At 48.7% G+C, this 24,972-nt stretch overlaps 1 protein-coding gene across 1 annotated transcript in view; it reads right to left on the bottom strand.

The window, feature by feature from the left end:
* Window positions 1-23,513, bottom strand: part of ZBTB7C (zinc finger and BTB domain containing 7C) — a 382,804-nt gene extending 359,291 nt beyond the window's left edge. Inside the window, exon 1 of the mRNA XM_069568498.1 lies at window positions 23,299-23,513. The gene's annotated coding sequence lies outside the window, so the exon portion shown is untranslated. The remainder of the gene's footprint in view (window positions 1-23,298) is intronic.
* Window positions 23,514-24,972: the final 1,459 nt, after the last annotated feature.

The raw sequence follows: 24,972 nt of genomic DNA on the forward strand, positions 1-24,972 counted from the left end.
AAATTACCCAGTCTCTGCGAGGACTCTAGTCAAAGATGCAAAATCCACCAACCTACAGTAACTGAATGGAGATTACAATCTTGTCCTGCTTCAGCTCAAAGAATAATACTGAACAGTAAGTGATAACCCAGAGAGTCATCTTTCAAAGTGTTCCTTCTCTCCTCCCCAAATCTCCCAGAACTCTCTAGAGCCTTTCCTTGTCAAATCTTCCAAAGCCTTCTGGGTCCCCAGCACATGGCTTCTCTATTCTCTTTCTCCTGCTTTAGCCCACTGTGCAGTGGGAGCTATTAGCTCCCATGGGATGATCCAGGAAGACTTTTTAGAGTGGGTGGCACATATGGTAAATTTTTAAAGATGAGCTGGATTTTAATAGAGAAGAAGTGAAGAACATTCCAGGTTGAGGGGCTATAATGAGCAAAACCAGGAGGGGGCATGACATTCCCTGTTATGTCAGGGACAGCAAGAGTAGCTGGGGTCAGTGTGTGCAAAGGCAGAGAGAAAATGAGACTGGAGAGCCTAGTCAAGGGTGGATTTGGAAATCAGAAATCTGGATTTACTGGACGTCTTCTGGTAGAAAGATAAGGTATACCAAAAAGCATTCTGGGAAGAACCATTGTTTGAATTAGAGAGGAGACCAATGTGAAATGTATTAAATCCACCCACCAAGCCAGCCCTCATTTTCTTTTTATTTTATATTGGAGGATAGCCAATTAACAATGTTGTCAAGTTTCAGGTGAATAGCAAGTGGCTCAGACATATATATGCATGTATCCATTCTCCCCCAAACCCCACTCCCTTTCGGGCTGCCACACAGCATTGAGCAGTTCTCTGTGCTATACAGTAGGTCCTTGTTGGTTATCCATTTTAACTATAGCAGTGTGCACATGTCCATCCCAAACTCCCTAAATATCTCTTCTTCCCATCCTTCCCCCCATGGTAACCATAAGTTCCTTCTCTACGTCTGTGAGTATTTTACTGTTTTGCAAGTAAGCTCATTTTTAGCATTTCTTTTTAGCCTCCAAATATAAGTGATGTCATACAATATTTCTCCTTCTCTGTCTGACTTACTTCACTCAGTACAACAATCTCTAGGTCTAGCCATGGTAAAAAAAAAAAAAATCAGCCCCCATTTTAATGGATGCCCAAAATGAATGGGTTTTCATTTCTAATAGGCAGTTGTAGCAGAAATTATGGAAAACTTGGTCACCTGAAATCCACAGATAAGTCAGGGGTCTCCCTGTTGTATCACTGATGGCCAGCTGCCTCCTCTAGGAAATCTCTTTCCTGAACTTCAGAAAGTTGCAAAACAAACCAGCTTACAGAGTAACAATACCATGAGTACCGACTGACAAAGAGAGAAAGAAAGCATGGTTTTCACCTAAAATACTGGTCTAATTAGTTATGCATGCTTATTTGTTTTTATTTTTAATTGGAAGATAATTGTTTCACAAGTGTGCTGACTTCTGCCATACAACAATCTGCATCGGCCATAAGCATACATATGTGCCCCGCCTCTTAAACCTCCTCCTCACCCCCTACCCCATCCCATCCCTCTAAGTTGTCACAGAGTACCAATTTGAACTCCCTGTCTTATACAGCAACTTCCCATTAGCTATCTATTTTTCATATGATAATGTATATCTTTCAATGCTACTCTCTCAATTTGTCCCACCCTGTCCTTCCCCTGCTGTATCCAAAGTCTGTGCCTGTGTCTCAAATTCTGCCCTGCAAATAGGTTCATCAGTACCATTTATCTTGATTCCATATACATGCATTAATATACAATATTTCTTCTTCTGTACAACAGGCTTTTGCACTGTTGGTGAGAATATAAATTGATACAGCCACTATGGAGAACAGTAAGGAGATTCCCTAAAAAAAAAAAAATTAGGAATAAAACTAGCATATGACCCAGCAATCCCACTACTGGGCATATACCCTGAGAAAACCATAATTGAAAAAGACACATGTACCCCAGTGTTCACTGCAGCACTATTTACAATAGGTAGGACATGGGAACAGGGGAGATGACAATCAACAAATGAATGGATAAAGAAGTTGTGGTACATGTATACAAGGAAATACTGCTCAGCCACAAAAAGGATCACCTTTGAGTCAGTCCTAATGAGGTGCATGCTTGTTTTATAAGACTGCTTCTTCCTTCTAGTCAAAATCCCAGCCATGCTTCAAAACCTCAACCACAAAGCTGCCCTTATTGGCCATCCTCCCTGCTGTCCTTGTGAATACCTGCAATACCAAAGAGTTTGCCAACAATTTCTGATGCTGTCCTATATTTTTTCATCTTGTTTCAAGAGATGTTCATGTCTTCTCCCTCCTGAGGGAAGATGTCCGTAAGATCAAGTCTTGCATATTATATCATCAACACCTAGCGGTGCGTCAGGACACAGAAAGAACAAATAAACTGTTGCTGAGTAACTGATTTTTTTTAAGTGTCTGTAAAATATAGCAGTACTTGTATTACTTTCTTCTATAATGGGAAATCCTTGAGAGAAGCTGGCTTTAGCAAACTGATTTTTAAATATCTTATTTCATTTAGACTGACAGACACTAATATCATAGAAGTTGGAGCTGGAAGACAGAAACACTTGGGCACCTTAGCACATTTCACATGAAAGCAGTTAGTATAACTGGTCTAGAACCAGTAGGTACAAAGAGATTGTTAGACAAGCACATCAGTACTTACAAAAGATGTTCTCCAAGAGATCAAATGCCATTCCCTCTCATCTTGTTTACAGGATTCATCTGGCCTCCTCCTGCCAATAGTCTTTATTTGGACCAAGTTACACTGCAGCCCAACCCTGTCTGAGTCACCACACTTTCTAAATAATTGCAGTCTGATTAACGTGGAGACTTTAGGCTGGAAGTAGCAGGTTAACTGTGCATGTGGCAAAACCACATTTTGTCATTTACAAATTCACAGAGAGATGTTCAGCACCCCGTGTGTACATGTTTATGTGTGTTTGTATGGTGGGCCTGCCTGTTGACCTTGTGCGCTCCTGGGGGCCCACTGCACCTCTACAGATTAGGTCTTAAAAGAGCAGGGTGGAGTCAGTGGGACTCAGAGACAGATGGAAAGGTATGGATTCAAATCTTGATCAGGTAGCTTCCCAGCGTATGATCCTGAGCCAGGCCTATCACTTCCCTGATGCTTGGTTTTCTTGCATCCGAAGGGTTTTTGTAAAGATTGAAAATATGTGTGAGCACTTAGCACAGAGAAAATATTAATAAATGGTGGTGATGTCAGGACTGCCTCCCTACCAGGTATTCCCCCTGAGTGGCCTCACAGCTTCAGTCATCCAGACCACCCAGATCCAAACCCCCGCCTGAAGAGGCCAGCTGGAGCTGCATTCACAAGCAGGGAGACTCTCCTGATAAAAAAAACAAAGAACTGGATCAAAACAGCAAAGAAGAGAGCTGGGGAAAGCAAGCAGCCATGCTCCTTCATGCCTACTCACTCTGCAGAGCCCAGCACAGGGCCTGACACTCTTAAAGCTCTTGACATATATTTCTGAATGAGCCACTAAATGGGTGAATGGGAGCTCTCTGAATTCTCTACACACAGGTTTCTCTAGAATCCCTTCTCCACATCAGGAGAGACCTATGCTTAGTGAGCTGGAGTCAGAAGATTTCCAGCAGAAAAGTGTTGCTGGTGTATTTAAAGGCCCCATCAGTGATTTCAGATGAAACTATGGATGATCACAGGAAGGGTGGGGCTGTCCTGGGAACTCTTATTAAAGGAAAATCCACCAGGTTGATCAAAGACACTGTCGCCTTTTGGTGTTTTCATTAAATCAACCATTTTTTAATCACAAAAGTAATATATGTTCATACTAGAAAAATCAGAAAACACAAGCTAAAGCAAAAAATGGTAATCTTTTTAAAGATTTATTTTATACAGACTATTTTTTAAAGTCTTTATTGAATTTGTTACAATATTGCTTCTGTTTTGTGTTTTGGTTTTGGTGTGGGTTTGTTTTTTTTTTTTTTTTGGCCACAAGGCATGTGGGATCTTACTTAGCTCCTCAACCAGAGATCAAACCAGTACCCCTGCCTTGGAAGATAGAGTCTTAACCACTAGACCACCAGGAAAGTCCCCCCAAAATGTTAATCTTAATAATATTTTAGCATTCATTATTCTAGACTTTTTCTATACATAGATACATTTGTTCTTGTCAAAAAACAGCATCATTTTTTTGCTAAGCAATTTATCTCTTTTATCTTTTCCAAAGCACTAGATATTCTCCATAAAATTTATTTTCCATTGATCTAGAAGAGAGCTTCTTTTAATATAAATTTATTTATTTTAATTGGAGGCTAATTACTTTACAATATTGTATTGGTGTTGCCATACATTGACATGAATCCACCACGGGTATACATGTGTTCCCCATCCTGAAGCACCCACGCACCTCTCTCCCTGTACCATCCCTCTGGGTCATCCCAATGCACCAGTTTTTTAATGCATACACACATCAAAAAAGTAAGACATGGTCAAAAAAAGTCAAAGAGTAACAAAGAGCAATAAATGAAATGAAAAGTAAAAGCCCCTCCCACTATCACACCCCATCACAGTCCAAGAGTGACAATGTTTAATAACTGTTGGTGATTGCTTAAAAATTATAATCACAAGAGGTATAGTTATGGCTGATTCGTGTTGTTGTATGGCAGAAACCAACACAACATTGTGAAGCTCAAAAATCAAAATCAAAATAAATTATAATCACCGCATATCACTTACCTGCTTAAAACCTTCCAACAACCTCACAGTTACAGCAAGTTCCAAGCCCACCCCCAGACCCGCCTGTTCTGAGCCTCCACTTCTCCAGGGACAGACCTAGACCTACAGTCCACCATCTCCAAGGTCCAGAGCCCCTGGCAGGCCATGGCTCTGCATTCATACTTTGCTCTCCAAGCCCAGAAAACAGAATCAGGAGCAGCAAGTAAGAGGGGCAACCTAAGTGAGAGCTGGCAGCCTTTGGCTCCTTCTCCTTTGCTCAGAGGCCCTTACAGTTGACAAAAGGACCCCTTCTCCTGCCCTCACACTCACCTTCATGGGATACAAGGTCAGCGTGCGAGGGCAAATGGCCTGGTCAAGAAAGTCAGTAAGCTGGGCCACAGCAGACAGGGGTTCCAGACTTCCTTCTGCAAATAACTTGTTATGTGACTTAAAATCTCCCAGCTTCCATTTCCTCATCAATAAAATGAACCGAGTGGACTAGACCATCCAACTCTCTTCCATTGTTAGTGCTCAGAGCCTGAGAAGCTAGCCCATGGTCATCTGGGTGACGACCACCACGTAAAGGCAAACTGCACCTGCCCAGGGAAGGAAGGCCTCCGCGTGGCGAGGCCCTGGGCTAGACTCTGCCTGCGTGGTGTCTCTCAGCCTCCTCTACTCTCAAGAACTCCGTGAAGTAAGTAATTCTCCACCCTGATTTGACTCCACAAGAAAAAAGAGGCTCAGAAATCTTAAGTAACAGGTTCAGCTTCCCATGACTGCTAAGTGGCAGGGCCAGGGGTTAAAGCTAGTCAACCTGTTTCTCAGGTTCTCTTTTATGCTCTTTCTGGGTGAAGTTCATTGGATTTGGGGGTTGTTTTTGAAGCACATGTAATAAAATTTTATTAGAAATGCATGGAAATATTTTAAGCTTAACGTGTTATAAGGCAAAGTATAATGTCCAATTTATTGGATTTTTGATATGCAATTCAGTCTACTCTATATTCTACAGGATAATAAAACTCTTCATTAAATTAACTGGACATGACTTAACCAATTATGACATTGACAAAACAATGCAGAACCAGTACTCTGACCCTCAGCTGTTATCCATTGATCATGGCTTAACATACCCCTCACTCTTCCTACAGCTATGGTTCTCATACTGGAGAGTGCATTAAAACCTCCAGGAAAGCTGGTTAAACTCCAGAACACTGGGCTCACGCATAGAAATTCTCATTCAGTTGGTCTTAGTGGGATGGGGACTGAAAATCTGCATTTCTCACCAGCTTCCAGGAGATCTGGGGACCCCCGTTAGAGAATCCCTGCTCTCGGACACCCCTGTCCTCTTGGCTCATCTAGTTCCTACAGGCTCAAGCATTCCACTGTCCAGCTAGAAATGCCACTATTTAGCTGTCACAATTTTGCTCCTCTCTTCGAGTTTGCTGTCTACCTACTTCTCCCCCTCTGGCTTCAGCACAAGGGAAAGCTTGGCTTTCTGCCCCATTAGCTGGCTTTCGGCTCCACACCAGCTGGCAAAGGCTGAAAGGGAAAGCCTCTAAGTAAGCACCCTAGCAGGGCGAATTCCCTTGAATCACAGGGAAGGACTGTTCGCCTTTCAAAGCATAAGATCTCCCCTTTCCACTACACATTGGGTATCTAATAGCTACTTGCATCTTCATACAATTGGTTTCTTCACTCGCCTTTTTTTTTTTTTTTTTTTGCACAGCTCTGAATTCTTCAAGATGAAATGCTTTTTTTTTTGCCCCCCAAACATCATTTTCTGAGAACTTTCTTTTAAAACACATATACGCTCCAACAAAATGCAACCAGGATACACAACAGAGGTTTCTACACAGAAGTCCAAGTACAAGCTATGGCTATTTCTGTTTGGCCTAATCTCTTTGTTTGGACTTGTCGGATATAATCAAAGGATTGTTGCTTCTGGAATAAAGGTCCGAGGGAGCAGGTTCTTCGCTTGACCTCTGCTCCTTTCAGGATTCCTAGATAATGAGAGGTGATGAGAAAGGACAGCAGGGCACCCTAACTGAGATGCTTTAAAGCAGAAAAAGACAACCCTGGAGCAGGACTTGGGAGGCAGGACATGAGACGCCTATAAGGAGATAAGTGAACCTGGGATGACCCCACTGCCACCTGCCCTCCTGCCCACTTGCCCTGTCCATGTTAGGCCATTCTGACAAGGCAGTGCAATGAAAAGGCAATGCCCTGGTTCTGGACAGTTGCGAGCCCAGGATCTGGCCCCAGGTCTACTGCTGCCCAGCGAGTGTCCCTGGACCACATCCTTCAGCCCGAGGGACAGTGTCTGGTTGTGTGTATATAGGGGCACTGGCCTGGATGACCTCTGAAATATGCTGCAGCAGTCTGTGAGTGAGAACAGGAAAGGGTGTTAGCCAAATGTGCTGATGATTATGCTTTTATGTGATGATACCTCGGCACTTGTGAACTGTTAGTGACCAGGGAGGGACAGCTGTCCAAGCACGGAGAAGCCCCGCCTGCCAGGGTGGGACCAAGAGGAATCAGGAGGGGCGCTGCCCAGAGTGCGCCCCCGTGAGCCTGCTCTGCCCTCCACACTTCCTGCCCACATGGCTCCTTCTGCAGAGAAAATGAGGGGAGAGGACAGAAGTGTACGGGCTGCAGAGGATAAAAGATTCCTTCCCTTTTCCTCCTCCTTCCACAATCTCTGCCCCACTAACAACCCCGACATCACATATGCACAAATACATGTACATATGCATATGTATACATACACACATGCATATATGTATATACATACATATATATGTATGTAAGAGTTGGACCCAATTAAGTGACTAAACACTTTCTTTCTGCTTCAAGGAAGCCGGAAGTGGAAGTGGAAGTGAAGTCGCCCAGTCGTGTCCGACTCTTTGCGACCTCATGGACTGTAGCCTACCAGGCTCCTCCGTCCGTGGGATTCTCCAGGCAAGAATACTGGAGTGGGTTGCCATTTCCTTCTCCAGATCTTCCCAACCCAGGGATAAGGAAGCCGGAACCCTTCTAAATATTCTAAAGAGCATACAGTGCCCAGTCTTCAGGGGTGCACTTACTTTCTGACTGAACATCAAAAGGGCAAAACAGACCAGACGATGAATAAAGCCACTGGACTTCTTTCCCAGCCCTGGCCAGTTCCATGGCCCAGGTCAGTCCCATGACGGTGAACTTCCACAGCATCTCTGCTGCAGCCATGGCACTGGAAGACCCCTAAGGCTCAGCTATTTAACCCCCCCACCCCCACGCTGAAATGGGCATAATAGACTTTAACTTAGGACTTCCCTGGTGGCTCAGTGGAAAAGAATCAGCCTACAATACAGGAGACTCAGGTTCAATCCCTGGGTTGGGAAGATCCCCTGGAGAAGGAAATGACAACCCACTCCAGTATTCCTGCCTAGGAAATCCCATGGACAGAAAGGAGCCTGGCAGGCTACAGTCTATGGGATCACAAAAGAGTCAGACATGACTTAGTGCCTGAACAACAACAGATTTCAACTTGGGGTCTTTTTTTTTCCTGAACTGCAAAAAGAAAATCTCCACTTGACTGTTTTTAAAATTCAGGTGCCTTCTACTTGTAAGATCTTAAAAACATGTAGATTTCTTTTCTTCCTTCTGCTCTATTTTGTTTGGTCAAATCAAGGCTGCCACTGGCAGATTCTCTAATGACTGATTAGAGGTTGGGTGTGGGTGGCTGGATTTTCCAGTGATATTAGCTTGAAAGGGCAATTTGTGAAGAGCTCTCTGCCGTGTCAGGAGCGCAGCTAAGCCAGACACGCGGCAGATGACTGAAGGTGCGGGGTGGGGTGAGGGGTGAGCAGCGAGGGATCCAAACCAGGGGAAGATTAGTTGCGGTGGCTTCATTTATTTTGACAAATCTTTTCTTTTTAATCATCTATAATAAGACCACAGTACATTGTGCCAAGTGTACGATATATTTTGGAAAGGTAATGAAGTCTAGGAAATAGGCGGCATAACTCAGCTTCCATCTATTAATTCCTTGCTGAGAAGTAAAGCCAGAGGTGTGTGTGTGTGTGTGAGGAGAGAGAGGGAGAGAAAATTATAGGGCTGGTACATGAGCAGGGGCAAAAACTAGCCCAGCTCCACTACTACATCGAGATTTAGAACATCAGAGTACAGTGACTACATTTTTCTGTAGAGATCTTTACAGCTATTTGAAATTATGAACCCATAATATGCAAATGCACGGGGCTAAGAAATACACATTCTTGGCAGAGACTGAAGATGTTATAATGTGTGCTGTAAACGGCAACGCGTATGTATATAAAATCAGTGCGCACATACTAACTGGTCGATTATCCCCTCTAAAACCACACATAAATTCTCCTGACAGGAATTGGAATTTCACATACATCCCAAGAATGAACAGACTCTTAATGTTCTGTGTGTGTATATGAAGGATGGAATATAAAAAAAAAAAATTAAAACAACAACAAAAATGGAATGGGTCACCAGGCTACGAGAGCTTTCTGACTCTCGAGCATGACCACAAAGGGACTGGGGGCTATGGTTTCCTTTTGATTATGATAATTATGATATTAGTAGTAATCGATACTGTTTCTTGAGTTCTGGGCTCTGTGAGAGCCAGTGTGCTGGGTGCTTTCCATTTAAGAAGGGAAAGAGAAAGGTGAGGGGAGAAGTGGGGAGAAAGGATGTGAGGAGAGAGAGGTGCGTGTGTATGCTGTTTTGAAAAGCTTTACCACTGCGGCAAGTGCTACTTTCCCCAGGGATGTCACAATTTACAATGGTGAAAATGTTAGCTTGTCCACAAGCTGGGCAGGAAGAGGTACCAGGTCGCTCTGGTATCCCAAGGCAGAGTTCTGGTACAGAATATGTGTCCTTTTGTGGTGTGACTATCTCAGACCTGGACTTAACACCTAGGTAATAGCCGCACCCGAGTAAAGAACAGAAAACTCGGGAAGTGCACTCCAGAATCTGAGAAGAGGTAAAAAATTCCCCAAATAGAATGGTGCTGAGTCAGGGCTATACAGACGCAGCGTCTTGAAAATTGTGAGGAAGGAACAGCAAAGCCTCTGGTTACACAATGGCTGCTAATGACTTCTGCAAATAAGTGATGCTCAGCGAGGTGGCCCGGTCTGGTGCATCAGAATCTGTCATGAGGAGTTTCTGGCAAAGCAATGGAAATAAAACATAGCATGATTTAGTTTTCCATAATGTAAGCGGAAATAGCAGTTTATCAAATAATTCACTTTTATAACCTTTCTCGCCAGCCCCAGGCCCTTGGGAAAGCATCTTAGGAAAACACACCAGGGCTCCAGGTAGACAAAGGCAATCACACGCTCATCGGTGTCCCCATGGCTGGCAAGGAGAGGGACTGGGATCTCGCCCTCTGCTTTCTCGTCCGTACCACCCGGCTCGTGAGCACAGATTCCAAGTTCTCAGAAAAGAGCTGAAATCTGACTTACAAAATGATCTGCAAAATAGGCACAAGCACACCCCACATCAGAGCTAAGCCAGAAACAGGAAATGTTTTCCTCCCCTCGGGGTGCTTTCCACGTTCTGTAAGAGTCAGGGCAAGAAGCCTAAGAAGATGGCCATAACGTCTTCAGGTGAGATTCAAACCTACTAAGACTTCATTCGTTCCCAGTGCTAACGACAGTCAGAAAAACAACAGGTGGGCTTTTGTGTTCGAGTGGTCTCTATTTATGTATAAATAAATATACCAGGTATTTATATTTATATGTATAAATAAACTGTACCAGGACAGAGATTACACCAGTACCTGAGATTACAAAGATGGATAGAAGTCTACGGGAGGATTTTACAAAAACTTGGGCCTTGGAATGGGGCCCTTGAAGCTTTCCAGCACATCACACAGCCTAACCATTACCCAGGATTTACCAGCCCTCACATCCTTTCCTCTGCTCCTGTCTGGTCACCACTCCAACCCCACATACTACTAGGCCCACAAGCCAAACAGAGGGTGCAATGAAAGAGGAGTTCTCATCCTTCACAGTGAGTCACAAAGTCCTTAGCAAGTCCTGTGACTCTCACAGAAGCTGAAACACAGGACCGTGAATCTACCAGATGATAAACACAGACAAATGCTCGCATCTGGGATGTCTTAAAACCTGGGCCCAGTGGCTTCATATTCCTTCATGCTGGTAGTTGCATTTTTACAACAGGGCCATGCACGTGCGTGCATGCTAAGCTGCTTTGGTGGTGTCCAACTCTTTGCGACCCTATGGACTGTAGCCTGCCAGGCTCCTCCATCCATGGGATTCTCCAGGCAAAAATACAGCAGTGGGTTGCCATGCCCTCCTCCAGGGGATCTTCCCAACCCAGGGATGGAACCCGCCTCTCTTGCATCTCCTGCACTGGCAGGCGGGTTCTTTACCACTAGAGCCACCTGCCATAACTGGCTCCAAACACAATTTCCCAAAATGTCATAAGAAAGAGATACTGGTCAATGGATAAAAATCATCCCAGTTTGGTTCTGGACTGAAATACATGGTTTCAATACATGATATCAAGTGGATTGTTGTTGCTGTTATTTAGTCGCTAAGTCATGTCTGACTCTTTTGTGACCTTATGGACTGTATATACCCTGCCAGGCTCCTCTGTCTGGGATTCCCCAGGTAAGGATACTGGAATGGGTTGTCATTTCCTTCTCCAGGGGATCTTCCCAACCCATGGATCGAACTCACATCTCCTGCATTGGTAGGCAGATTCTTTACCACCGAGCCACCAGGGAATCCCATCAAATGGATTATCTCTTCCTAAATTCTTAAGGCTTAATGGGAAAACTGATATTACTGCATCCCCTGAAGCATACCAGAGTTGAGTTAAACCAGTAAAAACAAAAAAACCAGAGTGAACTGGATAGAGGGGTAAACAGCCAGGAAATTAAGATTTACTGCAATTACTCCTCCAAGCCTCACCCCCTTAACCAACTGTATTTCCTCTTGCTTCCTACATGGGCTTTTCTGCGAAGAGGCAACTTCTTGGCAGAACATGACATAGAGCACATGGGTCCCACCACCATTCCTGCGCACTGGCTGTTTCTCCCTGAATAATCTCTGGGAGTCTCAGTGTCAATTTAGGTGCAGTGGGCAGAAGATGGGCTCTGAACTCTGAGCTCTGTTAAATGGGAATAATAATGCCAAATGTCCGTTGCTGTGGGACTGAATGGGGATACCAAACGGGCACTGTCTCCCGTGGAGCAGTCCCTAAACTGACGTTAGTGTCCGTCCTCCGACCACGCTCCCTTTCTGAGGCTCATCTCACATCTCACATTCTATCGACTCCAGGCTGACAACTTCTCTTTTCCGTAAAGTCTTACAGTTCTCACAAGACAGACTGCATCACTCAGCTCTTCAGCATTGAGCCTGTGTACATCTTACACACATCATCATTTTCCCAGCCAGGTTTTCAGATCCTTGAGGGAGACCGTGTCCTGGGCTTCTTCTGACGCTCTGCAGAGCTTGTGCTGCACTTAGTCACTCAGCTGTGTCCGACTCTTTGAGACCTCATGGACTGTGGCCCAACAGGCTCCTCTGTCCACGGGGATTCTCCAGGCAAGAATACTAGAGTGGGATGCGACACCCTCCTCCAGGAGATCTTCCCAACCCAGGAATCGAACCCAGTTCTGCCACATTGCAGATGAATTCTTCACTGTCTACGCCAACAAGGAAGCCCTGAAGACACAGTGGGGGCTCCAAGGCACCTTGTTTTCTCTGTGGGATCCCAGTTTCTCTCCCTCACCCCACTCGCACATCTATACAATTAGAAATTCTTTGTGATGGGCAGTTTCTAGGGCCAGTCTGGAACTCTTCAGCAACTTTAGTTAGTTGCCTTCAAGCCTGCTGATAAAGCTTTACCTTCAGGCCACTTCCAGTAAGTATTCTGAGCTCCCAAGAGAATAGGCTGAAAGGACTGGGGCCAGTGTTCCTGAAAGGAGATACCTTCAATCCAGAAGGGGAGCACAAAGCTGCAAACACACAGGGACAGCCCACAGAGGCTCCAGTTCAAGTGGGTTGAGGGTGCCTCCTTCAACACAGTGGCGCTGAGTTCCCCCCATTAACCCCAATCCTTTCTGTCTGCAGGCTGCTCTGCCATCTCTGCCCATTTGCTGAGAAGGGCTTGGCCTCAGGGATAGCCTTGCTCTCCAGACTGCAGACCTCTCTGTTTTCCTGGGATAAAAAGGAGTTTCAAAGCTCCTCAAGGTCAGAAGCAGCACAGCGAGGACACAGTCTACCTGGCTGACCCAGGGTCCCAGACCCTGCCTTATGGAGGACCTTGCAGATGGATGGTGACCTAGAGAGGCAGGTGAGCGGGACCAAGGATATGGTGCCACAACCTCGGGCTTCCCTGGTGGCTCAGATGGTAAAGAATCTGCCTGCAATGTGGGAGACCTGGGTTCGATCCCTGGGTTGGGAAGATCCCCTGGAGAAGGGAATAGCTACCCACTCCAGTATTCTAGCCTGGAGATTCCATGGACAGAGGAGCCTGGGTACAGTCCACAGGCTTGGGCAGGAACCCTTGCTGCTCACAGGCAGGCAGTCAGCCCAGAGCCCCTCGTTGAAACCATGCCCCCACATCCAGTCAAACGGCCCAACGTTCCCTCTATGGCTCCTACTTCCCCTCCATCAAGGCTGCCCCCAGAGTGCAGCTGTAACTGTTCTTTCTCTCCATCAAAGTCACCCTCACTCCAACCCCAGGCCCAGAACAGGAGTGCTAGCCTGTAAGCCTTCTCCTTTTGTGTCCCCCTACCCACTGCCTGGCCCAGTGCCCACGACACAGCACATAGTAGGAACTCAAGAAACATTAGTTAAATAATGTCGACCATAGAATTTGTTTTCCAGGAAGCTTGATGTAAAAAAAAAGTTTATTCTGCTCTTCATCTTTAAACAATTAAGCGATTTTGTTCTTTGAAGCACCTTGTGAACAATTAATCAGCAAGCCTAGAGTGCTATCAATTTGCCTTTATTCAGAAAACTCAAGGTTTGCTTTCATTAAAAAAAGAAATCATTGGGTAAAACCCAAGATTATTAAATAAGCAAAAGACTGGAAACAACAAAAATATCCATCTATAAGGGCCTGGTTAAATAAATCAAGGTATAGCCATTTAATGTAATTTATGCAGTCAAAATAAACAAGTGAAAAAGCACAAAAAAGTTCTTAAACAGTCAAAATTTGCTATTCAGTAAATGTAAAGTGAAATAAGAATGTATATGGTATGCTTCCATTTAGATAAAAGACCTTTAAATACACACACACATGCAGGTACACACACATACACATATTTTCCAGTACGTGCAGTCAACATTTCTAAACCGAAGAGATCAGTAGAAGTGGTTACCTAGGGATAAGGAGACCAAGAGATGGGGTGAGAGAAAGACGGTTCACTTTGAATACCCTTTTGTACCTTTTGAATTTTAAACCATGTAAGTATTGACCTACTAGAAAAAATTAAATTAGAAATTCAAAGCAAACAATAGGTAGAAAAGTAATAAAAAATCTACTTTAGGAAAACATAAAAGAGAAATCCCCATTTAAAAAAGGGTTCAAGGCAGCCCGGCTGAGTCATCTGTTAACTGTGGAGAAAACAAAAACCGAGGCGGCACCCTTGTGTGGCCAAAAGGACACGTGGTGGCCGCTGGCACTGGTCTGTGCTGCTCTCCACTTTCCTGGGGGACCTCAGAAAGGGGCAGGCCCTCTGACCCCCTCAGCTTCTTCCTTGGAGAATGGGTTTGCTCAGACCAGCTCTTAGGGCACATAGGCCTGCTCCCGTGTGGGAACAGGGAGTCCCCAGGTAGACCCAGCTAGTTACTCACTGACAATCTAATTTAAAAAGACGAGACACTCCTTAAAAAGGAGAGAGAGTTTCCTTCCCCTCGCTGAAGCCTGTGGCAGGCAGATAAAAACCTCAAATCCCTCCTCACCAGAATGTGATGAAACCAGTGCCTCGGACTCCAAGAGCTTAAAATACATTTGCGGACACACCCTTCCCTCCAAACACACCTGCTGCTTTTTTCCTCTCTCTTCCCACATCCTCTCTGGACAGGCCACGTGCCCACTTATGACAGAGCTGAAATATTTCCTTTTTTGTGCTAATATTTCCTGCAGGGCCCTTCCCCTCTTTTATGGCTGCCATTCACAGCCACCTGGGACGAACAGGAACAACGTCCAGCTTCAGGATTTAAAGACAATGACGACATGTCACTTTGTAAAAATAACCCAGTTAACAGAGGTTCCCCTCCACCCGCAAAACATACTTTTTAAATAAATGCAACTTGACGGCAGTGACTAGATATTGTCCACTCTGGCAGAGACTTAGAGAGATGTGTGGGTCTCTCTCAACTGTCCAGACAGAACTTTCTAACGAGATGCTTTTAAACATGGGGCCCAGCAGTATATTCTCTGTTGCCCAAACTTTCCCTCCAATCCCCACCTCCACCCACTTCAAACTTACAAAAGTGACTAAATTTGCTTCCCATGCCTTTTCTGCAGGAATGAAGGAAACCAGAGCCAGAATGGCTCTGAGATAATACAACTGCACTTTTGAGGATGAGAAAATTGAGGTCCATGGTGGAACAGGTCCCAGGATTACACAGTTCGCCCTCCAAGGGCCGGGATAAAAAGTCTCATAGCCCTTTACTTCTTCCTGAATTTGCTTGCTTTTCACACGTTTCCTCCCAGAGGACAGCTTGTGACACATGGCCTCCTCTGGCCATGCAGAGCCCCCTCAGGTAGCCCCAGCTCCCCCAGACTGGCCCTCTAACCTGTTCCCCAGACTCCCCACCCTGTCTCCAGGGGACTATAGACCCCTTGAAATGTGACTAGTGTCAGATGTTGAAATGGTAATATTTTGGATATATTGGGTTAAACAAAAGACCTTGCAAAAATTCATTTACCCACACTGACACCAAGACTCTGAATCCTCACAATGATTGCAAGGAGTTTTTCTCCCCTTCTGTAGGAGGTAGAAGAGAGAGATCCTGTCACCCTAAAGTGACATTAATTCCACCTGAGCACTGGCTTCCCAACAGTCATCTGTCTTGGAGGATTTTTATGCCTTAAAGTGTAGTGGTAGCTTGGGGAGGAGGTGGAGGAGAAGAAAATAAAGTCTTGAATCCTCTTCAACACAAATCCTTGGTCTCCTCCCAAGTCAGTAACTGTGGCTTCCACGTGGGAGGGAACGGTGCCAAGTGCTATGAGTGCGTCGTCGCATCCCGTTTTCTCAGCAGCCCTATGGAGCGGGTTATCTCTGTTTTCTAGATGAGGAAACTAAGACTTAGAGAGGTTAAGCAACATGCCGAAGGAGACCAGGGGAAAGTGGCCGAGCCATAGGATTCAGGTCTGATCAGCTCCTCACCACCCCTGAGTCTTGGCTTCCTCACGCACAGGATGGGGACAATACCTGCCTGAAGGCAAGGTTGGAAGCCCCATGGTCCTCAGGGACCCTTCCTCCCCTGGGAGTAGGTTCTGGGCTCCCGATGAAGTGCTAGTTGGAAGAATCTCTGCTTCCAGTCACTCTCTGGATGGGCAACACCCCACATCCTAGGCAAACAACCTGTTCCACACTCTTGACCTTGGGGCTCTCTTGACCTTGAGTTTCCTCCTGCCTGGGTGCCCACCAGTTCCTGTTTCACAGAATTAAGTGTCTCTCAGCTCCTATATCAAGACTCCGCCTAAACTTCTTCTCTTCCAAAAATCCATCAAAACTATTAAGTCAGAAAGCCGCCCTTTCTTACTCTACTTTCCAGAAGGTGATGCTCTTCCTCAGGGTCCTGAACTTCCGCCCCAGTAAAACTCACTCTCAGAAGAAGCCTTGACGTCGACAGACTTAACCAGGGTCTCTCTCAGGAAGTATCCTGCATTTAACTCATTCAGCAAAATGTATCTTGAGCATCCTTTGCCCACCTGGCGTTCTTTGGACCCTGAGCACAGCAGTGACAGCAACAAAGTCCCTGGGCTTCTGAAAGTTTCCCCCAAACAGTGATGCCCTAAGCATGCTATTCCAACCATCCTGGTTCATATTTCTAAAGGTGCTGCTGCTGTGGTTTGTAGGTCAAGGAATGATTAGCTAATGGGCATTGGGTATGGTTTGTAATGGTAAATAAAGTATGATACATTACTTGAAGGAATGCAGCACAACCACAAAAATATGTTTTGAAAGAACACTGTGGCATTGGTAAATGTAACAGAACCCTCAGTAAGGGATAGCTTGCAACACTGTATACAAGTGGCCCTTAACAAGGTGACCGAGGGAGGTACCTAGTGAGAAATACCTTTCTAGCCAGGCTTGCCTGGCTTAGTGGTAAAGAATCTGCCTGCAATGCAAGAGACACAGATTCAGTCCCTGGGTTTGGCCTGGGTTGGGAAGATGCCCTGAAGAAGTAAACGGAGACTCACTCCAGTGTTCTTGCCTGGGGAATCCCATGGGCAGAGGAGCCTGGTGGGCTGCAGTCCATGTGGTCGCAAAGAGCCAGACACGACTGAGAGACTAGACCACCACCACACCTTGCTAACCATATCCAGTGTTAGGGGTGGGGCAGGAGGGCGCTGATTTCCTGATTCAAACTGTGGATGGTAAAGCCTACTGAAACATTCTCGGCCAATAAGACCTGGAAAACCCATTTTCTTCTAAGTATCAGTGATTCAGTGGGAGTGTGAATCACTCCCAAACTTCCAAGAAAAAGAAATCTTTCTGTTTATTTTTAAAAAACTATGTGGATTTTCAAAGCTGTAGAAAACAACACTCAGTCCTAATTATATCTATATGTGAGTAGGTCTCCATGTGTGCTGGTGAATACAGAAAAAAGACTGGAAGGAAATATTCCAAAATCAGGGTGCTGTAGCAGTTTTCTGTTTTAATTTTATACCTTTCCATATTTCCCAAATTTTCTATCATGACCCTATTGCTTTTATAATCAGAAAATAAGCAGCAAACTGAAGGCTAATAGTTTTTTAATTTCCTCATGTATCTGTTTTTACAGGCACCATTTCAGTGGGGTTTGGAGATCAGCAGGGTGTGAAACTCAAATGAAATTCCCCATTCCTGCAGGGCTGTGCATATCCCCTTGGCCCTGAAGAGAAGCTCTCCCCACATCCATGCTGGCAGCCAGCTGTCCACAGCTGTTCTGAGAAGGCTGCAGACGAATGGAGCTGGTGGAAAAACACACCATTCCTGACTCTCCAAGGATGGCATTATACTTGGAACTCTTGCTCACCAAAGAAGTAAATAAATAGAAGAGAGAGAGGGGTGGCAGTCAGCAACTGAGAGGAACTTCAGTGCTGGAGGTGGGTCAGTTGCCCGAGTTCACACCAGTAGAAAGAAGACTCCCCTGCCTAAGCCAACCATCCTCATCAAATCAGGGTTAAGGCAGCTTGACCATAGGCCTCCTGGGCTGTACCTCTTGAATGCCACCTTCCCTTCCTGCCACACATCAGCGTGAACAAGGTTTATATTTGCCTCTAAGCTAAAGGGATTCCCAGCGCAGGGGCCCTGGCTGATTCATCTTCGTATACCTTCTAGCACTAACGCGCATCTCACGATTCACCAACTATTTCACCACCTATTCACCAACTATTTTCTCAGCCACTGCCAGGCACTGTTCTGCCGTTGAGAATACATGAAGAGCAAAACAGACAAGCTCCTTGTCTTCATGGAGCTTATATTCTAGTGATGGAGGCAGACAGTAGACCAAAGGAGAACCAAGATTATGCCCCAGCAGATTGGGGCACTATGAAGAATCCATTACTGGGCTCTTTCAGTTGAGATCTAACGACAGGTAAAGCCAGCTATCGGCAGATCTGCAGGAAGGGCCTCGCAGACAAGGAGAACAGCCAAAGAGAAACGCACGAGTTCCATGTGCTGAAACAGCCAAAAGGAGCTGGGTGGCTGGAGTACAGGGCGGGTGGGGGGATGGTCAGAGAGGAAGGCAGGGGCCGGACCCCAGAGAACCCACAGGAGGGGAGCACATGAGGGGCCCCCTGCCCCACTATAGGAGACTCCCTCTGCGGCTCCATGAGGGTCTGTGAGGCTGAGTTGAGCCGTGAGAGCCCGTGGAGAAGGACTGCATGGCCATCAGTTGAATTGATGACTGGGTTCCCATCATCCCAGAGGACCAGTCAGCTTGACTCGAGGCTCCCAAAATGTCTATGGAGCCCCCTCTCTTCTCACCCACACCTGGTCCTCCTGACACCCCCTTCACAGCACCAAGGAGCACAGCGGATGGCAGCAAAGAAGCAAGCCTGTCCACCATGCCCAGCCCTCCACGTGCGTTCAGCAAACACTTCCGTTCCCAGCCCTTGGGGTGGGCGCTGAGGGTGCGAAGATGAACAACACAAGCCCAGCTCCCAAACGCTGCCCCAAGCTCGCAGGGCACCACCGTTGGCTGGAGCTGCCCAGCACCCACCTCTCCAGGTGGGCCTCCTGGTAAAACCTGCTGTGAGCACCTGACTTGGTTCTGAAGGGTGGATTCATTCACTCCAAGGGGTTGAACAGAGAGACGAGTTCAGTGTCCTGCCTGCTTGCTCTGCTCACCCCCCAGCCCGTTCCTCCCTCCACTGACCCAGGGAGAAGATACGCCCAGTCTCAGGAATGAAGTTGTAATTGGTGGGGTGGCAGGTACCATGTCTTTGAAGACACAGGTGTTTGGTGTTGGCTTGAAGAGTGGGAGGGGATGAGGACAGCTGGGGACCAGTCTGCAGAAGGGGTCAGGGAGGAGGGAAAACACTCAGACCTCCTCAGTCAGCACTGCACAGAAATGCCACAGTGCATGGTCAGAGAGGGCCGTGTCTAATTTGTTGCTTTCAGAATCTTCTCGGCATAAAACTCATTGTTGCCCTTATTTGCAGAAGCCAGTTACCCCCCGACCTGAGCGGGTTCTTAAGCTCCGCCCTGCGAGGTTTCTGGAATGTGCCTCATTTTGTGCAAACAGGGGGTCAATGCCTGAGAAAAAGCGGCCACACCATAGCTCTAGGAAATGCTTATATCCCAGGTCCCCCAGAACAGCTGAAGCTGCCAGAAGCCCTGCAGGGCCCCTCCACACAGGTCAGGGGTCACTCCAACACCCGCCAGGCAGTGGGCGGCAGGTTTTCTCCTAGTGGGCACAGCCATCCAGGGGAGAAGTCAGTGCCGAGCCTGGTTCCAGACCCTTGAGTCTTTTCCTCCCAGGAGGGGAGGAGGGTTATAAATAGCCTGGACTCCTTCAGCCGTCCACAGCACAGATCCCACACCCCCGCCCCAGCCTCGGCCAGCTGGTCCCTCCTCGCCCAAGTTCCCACAGCCTGCTGGAAGAGGGAGGGAATCAGCTCACCCACAGTGGGGGTGGGGAACCAAGCCCTTCAGGGCCCCTTGGGAGCAAGTGGCCACCTATGAATTAGCACTGTAACCCTGCCAAACCTCTACACCCCTTTGGAAGTGCAGGCTGGGGAGAGGTGAGCGGCTCCCTATATAATCAGGGAGCCTCTTTCACCCCGGTCTTTCACCACCAGGGGATTCCCTGGTGGCTCAGTTGGTAAAGAGTCTGTCCACAGTGTGGGAGATCCGGGTTCAATCCCTGGGTTGGGAAGATCCCCTGGAGAAGGGAAAGGATAGCCACCCCAGTATTCCTGCCTGGAGAACCCCAGGGACAGAGGAGCCTGGCGGGCTATAGTCCATGGGGTCACAAAGAGTTGGACCTGGCTGAGTGACTAACACTTTCACTTTTCACTTTTTAGTTTCACCCAGGTCAGCTCAGAAACCCCAAGCTGCACCTCAGTGTATGTTAATGCAGTGAATGGAGTTACAGGAATAACATTCTCCCCTCTCTGCCTCAGTGTCCCCACTGTAAGATGAATAAAAGCTGAACTCTGAACGATGAGGCGCCTATGAGGTTAGCATGCAGTAAAAGTGAAAAGGCACTGTTAAAACACTGTGTGATCATGAAGATACCACATCCTGGCTTCCTCTACAGGAGCCCCAAGCACAACTCTGGGGACACTGATTCGTTTCTGTCTATGAGAGAAGAATTATGCTCAGTGACATTGCATTAGCCTTGAATTCTTGATATTTCATGCCCTTGAAAGCATAAAACTTACAAAATATTCTCTCTTACAAGTCATTTCTGACTAATACAGATTGACACACACCACATCCAGAATTATTTTGATTTAATATGGTTCTGCTGGGCTGTACATGACATTTTAGTCTGAAGAATAAGCATGGCCCTAGAATATTTAGGTCTGGGGAGAAAAAAGTCCTCTTAACTGTTTACCACTCAAATCCTTCCCACCTATACACACTGGTAAGAAACAAGTGGCTAAAATTTAAGTGGCCAACTCACAGTTCTTTTTAATTAAGACACTTTGTTTTCTCAATAAAATACAGGGTAAAAAACATTTACTGAAAACCCACTCATTGATGTCTAATAGCTGTGTCAAATACTCATAACAACATTTATTCCAACACCCCCAGATAATTGCTCATCTTTCTCATTTAGTATCCACAACAGCACAGCATTTGTGTCCAAGTGTAATTGATCCAGAATTGGGCTCCTTTTCAAAAATATCTGTAAAACCTAATTACCAGGAAAACAGAGTTCTGGCATCCTACAGAAAGTGGGTGCTTCGCAGTGAGACAAGCTGCAAACTCATCTTGGCTAATCAAGCCACATTATGTTACAAAAGGAGTTTAAGTAATCTGGGGTGAGGAGGGAGCAGGGAAAGTTGGGATAGTGTCAGACTGGAAATCTGCAGTGACAGTTCTGATTTTTTTTAAGCCAAGGACAGGGGGCAGGAAATTAGCTGGCAAACATGGATGTAGAAAGTACCAGATAATGAGCCCATGATGGGCCTGGGGTGTGGGGGTGGCATTTCTGATCTCAGGCTCTACAAGGCCTTGCTGAAGGAACTCTCTCCACCCTGCTCTGGGAGGTTGATGTCATTTCTAGCCTCCTCCGGGCCTCTAACCACTGTGGCAGGTCACTCTCCTTCCCTGAGCCTGAGTCTGCTCATCTGCAAAAATGAGCGCTCTTAATATTTCTAGGGCCTCTTTCAGCTCCAAAATTCTGTGACTTCCTTTACAGCAAAGGGTGTGCTTTCTGCTCAGGTACTTGGTGGGGCTGGGGGGAACAGGGAGTGGGAACGGGACCAGCCAGAATGAAGGACTGAGTGTTTCCAACTCTCATGCAGTTCTGTACCGACTTGCAACACCAGGGTATCAGACTCTTTGGGGATAATGATTTCTTTCAGGCCAGGAACGGACCTACCCGGGTGGTGCTAACCTCGCTGCCCTGGATTCATCAACCTGGCCAATGAGGAACAGGGCCAAACCACTGGACTTCTTGAGGAGCCTCTCTCCCAGAGCCGACCAAGGCACAGCTTCCTCTTCTGAGGGTCTTCCCTTCCCACCGTCATTCCTTTCTGTCCCAGAGGCCCCAGAAACCCCAGTCCAGCGAAGCTCCTTGGGCAGGCAGTACACGCCACCAATTCCTGCTTCCTTTCGGTCCTGGACCCTCCACACCTCGGCTTGGGTACCAGCCACCGCGGCTGGATTCAAAGGAAACGAGAGTTGTTGCCGCTCCGCTTTTCTTGGGTTCCTCCTGGCCCTCTTCCTAACGAAATCAGAGAAGCAGCCCTAATAACAAAGCAACTCAGCGGCCGGAAGACTGTTAGCTCTCAAAGGAGCAGGAGATGAGCCAGACCAGGAGCGAAGGTGTGCCGGGTTCCTTTGCGCATCTCTAGCAAGAGACTTTGGGTTGACCTCTGCGGGCAACAGATACCGGACCGGCCCTCGCTTAACTTTTCCCAGACGCAAAGGAACCGTTGCGTGCGCCCATTTCGCGCGACTTCCCAACTGGACAGCAGCATGGGTTTCAGGGTTCTGCAAAGACACCACCTCGAGCAGGCATCTCTAGGAAATCCTGGAGGCGCATCGCGAGATGCGGGGTCCCAGGTTTCCCAGTTCCTTCCTAATCTTCAAGAGCTCAGTGAGAGCGCCAGAGTCTCAGGAAACCGCCGCTCTCCAAAACGTCCCCGCGCCTTCCCGGCAGAAGTGCGGTAAAACTTTTGGCAGAAACCACCTGTGGCTGTCGACAAGCCCGGCCCGCCCGGGTCCGAAGGCGCCGCCGAGCCCGGGACAGCATGCGCCCGCAGAAGTTCCCTTCCATCCCCGCGCGCCACTTCGCTCCGGGCCGCGATGCCAGCCAGGAGGCGCGGCGCCCGCTCGCTGGCTCGCTCTCCGCTGGCTCTCCCTTCCTCCCTCCCCCACCTCCTCCCGCCTCCTCCCGTTGCATGGCTGCCGCACGGAGCCCCTGAATAGCCACCGCAGCCCCCCGCCTCCTGCCCGCCGCGCCGGGGACGCCTCTGCCCCCGCCGGCGCCCCAGGGCGCGCAGACCGCCGGCCTCCTAGCAACAGCTCGGGAGATCACTCCCCGGCGCCAGCGATGTACAGCCACCCCTCTGGGAGCTCCGCGACCCCCCGACCCGCCTCGGCACAAGCGAGGTGCGGGGAAGATCGCGACCCTCGCAGGCGATGCCCCAGCTCGGCATGCGAAGCCACTCACCTCTGTGCGCCGCCCGACCCGCGCGCCTCCCGCACTTGGCGCGGGGCCGCGGTCCTCGAGTCCTCCTTCGCCGCCGCTGCGGTCCGTCTGTCCCTGCGCGCCGAAGCAGCGCGGGCCGCGCGGCTGTCAGAGTCTCGTGGCCGGGCTGCGCCCGCGGTGTGGAGCCGAGCGGCTGTGGCGGGCGCGCGGCAGCTCCTCCCTCCCCGCGCCGCGCCTCCGCCCTCCTGGCGCCCCGCCTCCCGCGCCTCCGCGGCTGTCAGCCCCGCACCCCGCGCCCCGCGCCCGCGCTGCCCGCGCCACCGGCTCGGGGTGCGCACTGGGCTAAAGGGCCCGGATGTCTGCGGTCGCCCCTCGCCGGCTCCCGCCCCCTCCCCTGCGCCCCCTCCCCGCCCTGCCACACATGCACTTGCTGCGTCCCAACCTCCTCCTCGGCTCCAATTAATTTCTATTTTGACAGTAACTGTGGCGGCGGGCGGGGCGCCCAGGACCCGCAGGGGCGGCGGGCAGCAGTCAGGACGCGGCGCGGGGGGCGGAGTGGGGGGCCGGGCAGAGCCACCCTCAGCTTGGGGCTCCTCGTCTTTTCTCTTTCTTTCCTTTTTTTCTCTTTGCCTCCTCCAGGATTTAAAGGGACAGCCCCGGCCGAGGCGAGGGGCCAGGCGTCCGCCGTTTCTTCGGTCTCCAGACGCCCTCTGCGGCCCGGCCGGACCCTCCCGCACCCGGCGCACAGGCTCCAGGCCGCCGGGTATTTTTAGGTCCACACCCGGCCCGGGACAGCGGGGCGGCGGAGCTTGGCTCGATGGCCCCGGCGCACTGCTATTTTTACAGAGTCCGATTGTGGGGGTGGGGGAGGAAATGAAACAACTCAGCAGCTGCTTTTCCAACCGAAAGTCTTAGGGAGCAAGGCGTGGGGGGCTTGAAGTTTCCCTAATGCTCTCCGAATTCCAGAGAGCTCAGAAAGACACCTTTCCGACAACGAGAAACCACAGGCGCGCAGCTCTCTAGAGCTCCCAAATCCCTGCGGGCCTCCCCGCCCTAGAAGGCGCTCGGGCGCGGGGAGCACCCCATCACCACCCCTCGCCAGCCAGTGTACCCCGCACGCGGTACCGCGTTGGCCTGGGACCGGCCTCCGGCCGCTGGTCCCTCCCCTGGACTACCTAGGGGGCGGGCCTTCCGAAGCATCCAATCAGCCGGCTTCGCAACCAAGAGGCGGGCCCTGGGAGGGCTTCGCTCCACCCCCGTCCCTCCAAGCCCCGCCTCCGCGGATAGGGTACCAGCCCGAGAGTCTGGGTGCGGAGCGCAGCGCGGCGGCGAGCGGTGATGGACAGCGCGAAGGGCCCATCCGAGGGCAGAGGAGGGGGCCTTGGTCCCGGAGCGACGGCGTGGCGCCTCGAGCAGACCTTCTGGCCACTCGCAGGCCGGGGTACACGGACACTGCCTTTTTACCATCCCTCCTTCAGCACTCCCGGCTGACATAGAAACCCTTGCCCGCTTTGGCAAGCGAGACGTCTGCAACTGTACCCTCGGAGGTCAACCGATCCTCTCCGGACCTCCTCCTTCAGGGGCGGCGAAGTTTTCGGTCCTCAAAGTCTTTGAGGAGCTGCGCTTTCCTGAGCCGTGCTTGGCGCCCAGGAGAGACGAGAAAGCATATCCCGCCCTCCTGGTCTCTTCCTATCC

This window comes from Ovis canadensis, chromosome 23 (genome assembly GCF_042477335.2).
Source record: "Ovis canadensis isolate MfBH-ARS-UI-01 breed Bighorn chromosome 23, ARS-UI_OviCan_v2, whole genome shotgun sequence".
Taxonomy (NCBI): Eukaryota; Metazoa; Chordata; class Mammalia; order Artiodactyla; family Bovidae; genus Ovis; species Ovis canadensis.